Raw genomic sequence first — 6,785 nt, forward strand, 5'->3', positions numbered from 1 at the left:
GAAGGATCTGGGAGAACCCCGCCTCCTTCCCTCTCCTCCCCCGCCCCGTCCCCAGGTGCAGACCACCCTAGGAGCACTGCTGGGCAAGGGGAGAGACTCCCAACCCGGCTGAGAAGATAGACCATAAACCGACACAAGCACCCTAGGACGTGAGAGGGCGGGATGCGGGCATGGCAGAGAGCGGCCTGCTCTGCCCTGTGGGAAATGGCAAAGGCTTCACGGCGTAGGAAACCTCTGAAACGGGTCTTGAGGGTTGAGTAGGAGTGCACCCAGAAAGACAAGGTGGGTCTTTATGTTCCTGTTTCAGAGGACAAGTCCTAGGGGGGCAAGACTGTGGAAACAGGTACACGACGCACAAAAGGAAGCAAACCAGAGAGTTCCTAGGGCTATCTATATATGTAAAAGCCTAAGCAGTCGTTACGACATGTCCACTGAAGGACCAGTCGACCGGTCACTATGATGCACACTGACCACCAGGGGCCAGATGCTCAATGCAGGAGCTGCCCGTGGTGGTCAGTGTACTCCCACAGCCAACCTCCCACAGTCCCTCCCCCCAAGTAGGCCAGTCCCTTTAGGCCCCAATCAGGACTGGGCAAGACTGCCCTGATCAGCCCTGATCGCCAGCCAGGCCAAGGGGCCCCACCTGTGCACAAATTTGTGCACCAGGCCTTTAGTTATTAAATAAAAATACTGGCCACCATCATGGAGCACCTGCTGTCTACCTCACCCTGGACATATGTTATATTTCGTTCTCTAAAAAAACAAACAAACAAAAAAACACCTATGAAATGTGTGGAAGTATTCTCTCGGCTTCAGAGCAGTCAGGTAACTTCCTGAAGGTCACAGAGATGCTTCACAGAGGAAATCCAGATTAAACCGGAGGTCCTGCCTCCACAGGCCCCGTGTCCTTCCTATTTCCTCCCCGCAGCCAATAGGAAGAGCAGGGGCCTGGGCCACCACTGCCCCCGGTCCCTGTTCTTCCCTTCTATTGGCCAAAAACAACCCAGTCCCTCACTCCGGGCACTCCGGGCTTCCCAACCAGCTCCACGCCTTTCTAGCCACATGGGGGATGGGGGGGGGGGGGTCCTTCCCTTTTCCCCAGACGTGGTGATGGGCCTTTGCCGGAGGAGGGACCTCCAACAGGAGTCCCTTCCCCCTCTGTCCTTCCATCTTGCTCTACGGTTGGGACCTTAGTCATCTCTTCAGGCCCAGACACCCTCCTCTCGAACCCTCTGCGTCTCTTAGTTGTGTTGATGTCATGCATCGCGGTCTGCCTACAGCCAGTGACCGATTCCTTTACCCCAAACCCACCAACCCCGCCACTAGACGGCAGGCTGTCTGGTGGCTGCGGGCACATCGGTCTGAGAACATATTACCTCTTGGTTCCAGCTTCTGCCCTTTGAGCCTCAGTTTTCCCCTCTGTGAAATGGGGGGAGAAGCCCCCTCGCTCACGGGGCTGTGGTGAGGATGAGATGCACACACCAGGGAACGAGGCAACGGCCGACCCACAGAAGCACTCAGGCAGCGTGAGCCGCTTGTTCTGTTACCATCGCGGTCATCGCTGCTGCTGATGTCAGTGAGGGGTGCGCGCCGCCCGCCCCCCTCCCTCCTGGCCCACTTCCTGGGAATCAGGGCAGGCTGTTCGCACCTCGCCTTTTAAGCTGGTCTCGGAGCGTGACAATGTGTTCAGATATTTATGGCTTCGGTTTTCCTGCGGGGAGTTCTATTCCTGGGGGCTGGCTCCTGCCGGGGCCTCTGTTCTGTTCCTCGGCCTCCGGGCCTCGCGGGCCTGACAAGCCTGAAAATAACCGAGCCGGGCGCAGCACGAAGCCCTGGGGGAGCCGGGGGCGCTCGGAGCCCTGATTAGAGAGGCTGCGGGGATGGCAGGTGTCAGCTGGGCCTCCTTCCCTCTCAGTGCCACGCAGCCCCCCTCACGGGCTCCTCCGATGCAGCAGGCAGCCCGTCCAACCCGCTGGGCACCTGCAAACAGAAGGGGATCGGCGAGTGCACTTTGGTCCCCCAGCTGTCACTCCGTGCCCGCGGGCGCCCGGGCTGGCTGGCGGGCTGGCAGCCCGGGGGCCCCTGTGAAGGTGAGTGAACGAGGCGCCTGCCGCCCGGTGAAGCTGTGTTTGGTGACTGGGTGCTGGGCGCCCGAGCTCCTGGCATTGTGTGCCCTCCCGGGGCGGATGCTGGGTGTGAGCCCAGAGGGCACCTCCAGGGCATCGGTCCCCTGGGCACCCCGGGTCCCGTTTCCAACCCGGGAGAGGGGCATCGCTGCCAACTTGTCTCATCTTCTTCCTTTCCCTTTTTTTTTCTCTCTTTTAAATATATTTTTTTTGATGTCAGAGAGGAAGGGAGAGGGAGAGAGAAACATCAATGAGGAGAGAGAATCACTGATCTGCACGCACCACACCCGCAACCCAGGCGTGTGCCCGACCGGGATCGGGACCATGGCCTCCCGGTCCGTAGGTTGGCACTGAATCCCTGGCTTGTGGCTGGCACGGAGGCTCTGCCCGATGCCACGGAAGGGAGCAATGTCTGCGGTCCGTCCGGGCTCAGCCGCGGTCGCCATGGCAGCGATGCCAGCACGTTCCACGCCAGCCCGAGGACAGTGCACACGCACGGCCAGGTCCCTGCTGAGCACGGCCTCTGGGGCTCTGGAGTCTGTTTTAGGGATGAGGAACTGCAGCTCGCAACGCACTTCCCGGAGCCAGTGTCCACGCCTGCCTGCCACCACGGTGTCCATGGTCCGGGAGGGAGCGTCTGTCCAGCGGGCACAGAGGGCAGCCGGTCGCTGTCAGAGAGAGGAAGGGGTGAAGGTCCGATACCAAAAAGACCTGGGGACGGAACTCAATGAGGGGGGAATGGCCAGAAACAAGAAGGCAGGCCCCTGGGACGGGGCGGCGGGGAGGGAACAGGGAAGGTAGGGAGAGACAAGTTGGTCCCATGATCATGCCCGACTCCAGATTGTCCCAAACGTCGGGGCTGGGTTCAGTCACCACGCCGTCCACAGCCTGCCGCCCACAGGGCCCTGCCGCCCGCGAGCACCTTGGCCGGTGCCTCTCCTCCGGCTTCGCAGGGACAGTCCCTCTGCGGTCCGTCTTGGTGTCCTCAGACAGAGCGCCCCGCAGAGAGGGGGCTCCACCAGCCAGGAGCTGCTGAGGGGAGGCCACTGTCCCTCTCATTTCTGCTCTCCCTCCCCGCGCCCCCACCCCCAACCCAGAAGACAGGCAGAAACAGGCCCGTGCTCTGGGGCACTGAACGGCGCCCGCTTACAGAGAAGCAGCGGAGCCTGTGAATCAGGTCCACAGAGCCGGGCCATCTGATTTCCGGGACATTACAGCTCCAGATCGCTACTGCACCCCAAAGGTGAACACACGGGATTGGCTTAAGGAGGGGAGGGAGGGACGAGAGGGGGTAGGGGAGGGGAGGGGAGGAGGAGATGAGAAAAGGGAAAAGGGGAGAAGGGAGGAGGAGGAAGGAGAGGAGGAGGGGGAGGAGGATTTTGCTCTGGAATGGGGCACAGAGCTTAGAACTGAAATGGGCACGAAATCAGACTGGAGGCAGAAATAGCATCTTTTCTCAAGCGTGAATTCCCTTTTGCAGAACCTAAAGAGAGACTTCTCCCCTCTCTGTGCCCGCCGCGTGAAGACGCAGCATAACTGACCCCGTCGGGTGTGGAAACCTAACCTGCCAGAGCATGAACCACATTCGAGGGCCTCCGAGCCAACAGCTCGCACCCCGGGGGCCTGGCGCCCACCAGTCACCCGTCACCCGTCGTGGAGTTTCACCACGTCCATGGACATCGGGTTCGGCAGCTCATCTCAACACCGGCAGACCTTCCCCACGTCAGACCTTCCCCACAGCACGGCCCTCGGATTCACTCACTTCGGCCCGAATTCTGAATAATGAACCACGTGGGTGACCCCCCCCCTCCCCCCGTGTTCGTCCCTGACTAGGCCCTCACCTGAGCGCTCACACCTGTACCGTCGTCAGGTCTGACCAAACGCCGACCTGCAGGCGATGTGGCACGTCTTGTCCTTGTCTTTCTCTGTCACGTACCGTGGTTCGGAATTATGTATTTTTGGGTTTGCCTATTCTGTGTCTGTTCCATTGAAATTACCGCTGTCCTTGCGGGCCATAATCGCTGTGATTTTGTTCACCACAGAGTTCTCTATGTGTATAGTATGTAACCTGGCACTACTGTAATGCCTGGTGCACGGTAGGAGCTTGCCAAATATGGTATTTGTTGCATGGATATATGGATGAATGAATAGATGAATGAGTAGATGAATGAATGAATGGAAAGATTAATGAATGAATGAATGAATGAATGAGTGAATGGAAGGATGAATGGATGAAAGAATGAATGAGGCTGGGTTAAATGCTTCTTAGCTCCTTAGCTCCTTTGGACTGGGGGAGTCTATGAGCAGAGGCCTTGGCGGCCTGCCCAGAAGGTGTCAGCTCTGTATGAACTGCTGATCGTGCCGACATGGTGCTGGGACCCCAGGTCTGACCTCCAAGTGCGGCTGCAGGTCCTCCGCTGGGTGCAGCGAGGATCTGGGGTGCTGGTCGTCGGGGCGCTCAGAGGGGGGCCTGGAGGATGGCCATCGTGGGGCCCAGCTCGGGCAGGGCGTCCCTGGCTCCCGCAGGGCAGCCTCTCCATGCACGGAGGGCAGCCGGAGAGCCTGGCGGCCGGGAAGTACACCCCCCAGGGGGACCCCGAGGTCAGGGGGACACACTGGGCGCTCGGCTCCATCCTGCAAGGCCTGTCCTTCAATGCAGGCACGGCCAGAACCGGTGGAGAGAGGCTGGGGGGCCTTGGGGCGCTGGTGGAGCCCAGCCCACCCTCTGGGCCCACTTCTGGGCTGGCTTCCCAGCGGCTCCAGAGCCCACCTGCCCCTCCCCCTCTGCTCAGTCCACGGAGGCCACACCCCCAGCACCTCCACTGAGCCTGCCTCCCTGGGAGTGGCGGCCCCTCCATCCTTCGCTGACCACCTGAACCCCAGTGGTTCTGATCTCGGTTTGCTAGTTGGCATCTTGCTGGCCTGTGCGCGGCACGAACTGAGACTGTGCACCTTTTACCGCGTCTCTGGGCCCAGGCCGGCACGGGCGGCGGCACGGGAAGGCACTGGGCGGACGTCTGTGCGCACCATCGCCTGCGCCAGTGTCTGCGCACGTGCTCAGTGAGGCAGCGAGGACCGCTCGGCTCCCCAGGCCCGGCCTGCCCCTGGGGGACCACTGCCGCGCTCCGGAGAGTCCCCGTGCGGGAGGGGGTGCTGGGTCCGGGGGAAGGCGGCTCTGCTGGTTTGTCTTTTTACTGAGCACAGACTCTATGGCAGCCTTTGTTTGCTCTGCAGCCTCCCTGAGTGGTTGCCATGGTGATGCCCATTTCACAGATAAGGAGACAGACTTGGGGGGGTGGGGAGCGGGTAAAGCAACTTGTACAAGGTCCCTGGCTATGAAGTCACAGACCGCATCCCCTGGTCCCCGGAGATGCAGCCCTGAGGCCTCTGTCCCTGGTCCCTGCACCTGCCCAGGTCCAGCCTTAGGCCCAGCCCAGCGGGGACAATGCAGAACACAGCGCCCCCTGGAGGCAGCTGCTCCTGGGTCTCCACGTGGCTCCCAAGGCCAAGGGCGGGGCCACAGCACCAGGCTGAGCCCACCCTCCCGCACTCAGAGACTCCCTGGTGGTGAGCCCTGCCACAGGGAATCAAAATTAAAATTCCTGAATGAAGGGTAATTAAAACTCCTCGGATTTTGAGGATTTCTTAAAATTCCTTCGGGGGAGGGTAGTCTGGGGGGTGACGGTATGTGAGGTCAGGCTGCAGTCTGAGCTCGGGAGACGCTGGTTGGGGTGGTTTGGGCAGGTGAGGTGAGCTAGCCTCCTGGCCTGCTCCAGTTCGGAGCCGTTTCCTCTCCACATTCTGGCTCCCCAGCCGCCAGCCCGGAGCCCCGGGCCCCGCTGGGCCCAGAGGGCACTGGGATGGGCGAGGTGCCAGCTCAGCATTCTGGAATGTTCCCATGTAAAGCCCAAAGTTCACGCTCTCGCTCTCATTCACCCGTTCCCCGCCTCCCGCCAAGCCCATGGCCGTTCCCAGGCGTTCCAGCCACGTGGGCCTCGCCGAGGCCCCTCTGCCGGGCTTCCCTGCCGGACCGCTGTTCAGTCTCACGGCCCGGGTTGTCAGGACAGCGCGGAGAGACCTGCCAGCCATTCGGAGCGCGGCCTGGATCTGGGGCAGAGCGAGAACAAGGGCGCGCTTCAGCCCGGAGGGGCGGGGTGCTGGCAGCCGCGCGGGTGAGAAAGCTCGCTCCTCCCGACGCCTCAGGTCCGGGCCGTGCTCACGGTAAAAGGCCGATTCAGCAGTTCTCCGCCCTTCCTCCACCACGCGCTTTCCAGGGCAGCCGGAATCACAGTCCAAACTCTTGCTACAGGGCCAGCCCAGCAGGGTCACCACAGCCCCGGGCACCGCAGCGGCGGCCCTGTGCCCGCTGGCCTGGGCCGTGGGTCCGCACCATGGCCATAGGCGTCTGGCATTTCCATGCGGGTCTCAGAGAGCGGAGAATACGCCCCGAAACCGAAGTTACATGGGGGTGCCAGGCAACCAGGTAGATGGTAAATGTGTCCTATCAGCCGGGTTGGGCTAGGGCCGTGATCGGCAAACTGCGGCTCGAGAGCCACAGGCGGCTCTTTGGCCCCTTGAGTGTGGCTCTTCCACAAAATACCACGGCCTGGGCGAGTCTATTTTGAAGAAGTGGCATTAGAAGAAGTTTAAGTTTTAAAA

The 6,785-nt window shown here is 61.2% G+C and overlaps 1 long non-coding RNA gene across 1 annotated transcript; it reads left to right on the plus strand.

Annotated features, from left to right (window-relative positions):
- The first annotated feature begins 2,526 nt into the window (after positions 1-2,526).
- Positions 2,527-3,670, plus strand: LOC311623800. Its single transcript, XR_014795210.1, has 3 exons — positions 2,527-2,819; positions 3,224-3,369; positions 3,607-3,670. It is a non-coding gene; the product is annotated as an uncharacterized lncRNA (long non-coding RNA).
- Positions 3,671-6,785: the final 3,115 nt, after the last annotated feature.

Source organism: Pipistrellus hanaki (assembly GCF_964339955.1).
Source record: "Pipistrellus hanaki genome assembly, chromosome: 5".
Lineage (NCBI taxonomy): Eukaryota > Metazoa > Chordata > Mammalia > Chiroptera > Vespertilionidae > Pipistrellus > Pipistrellus hanaki.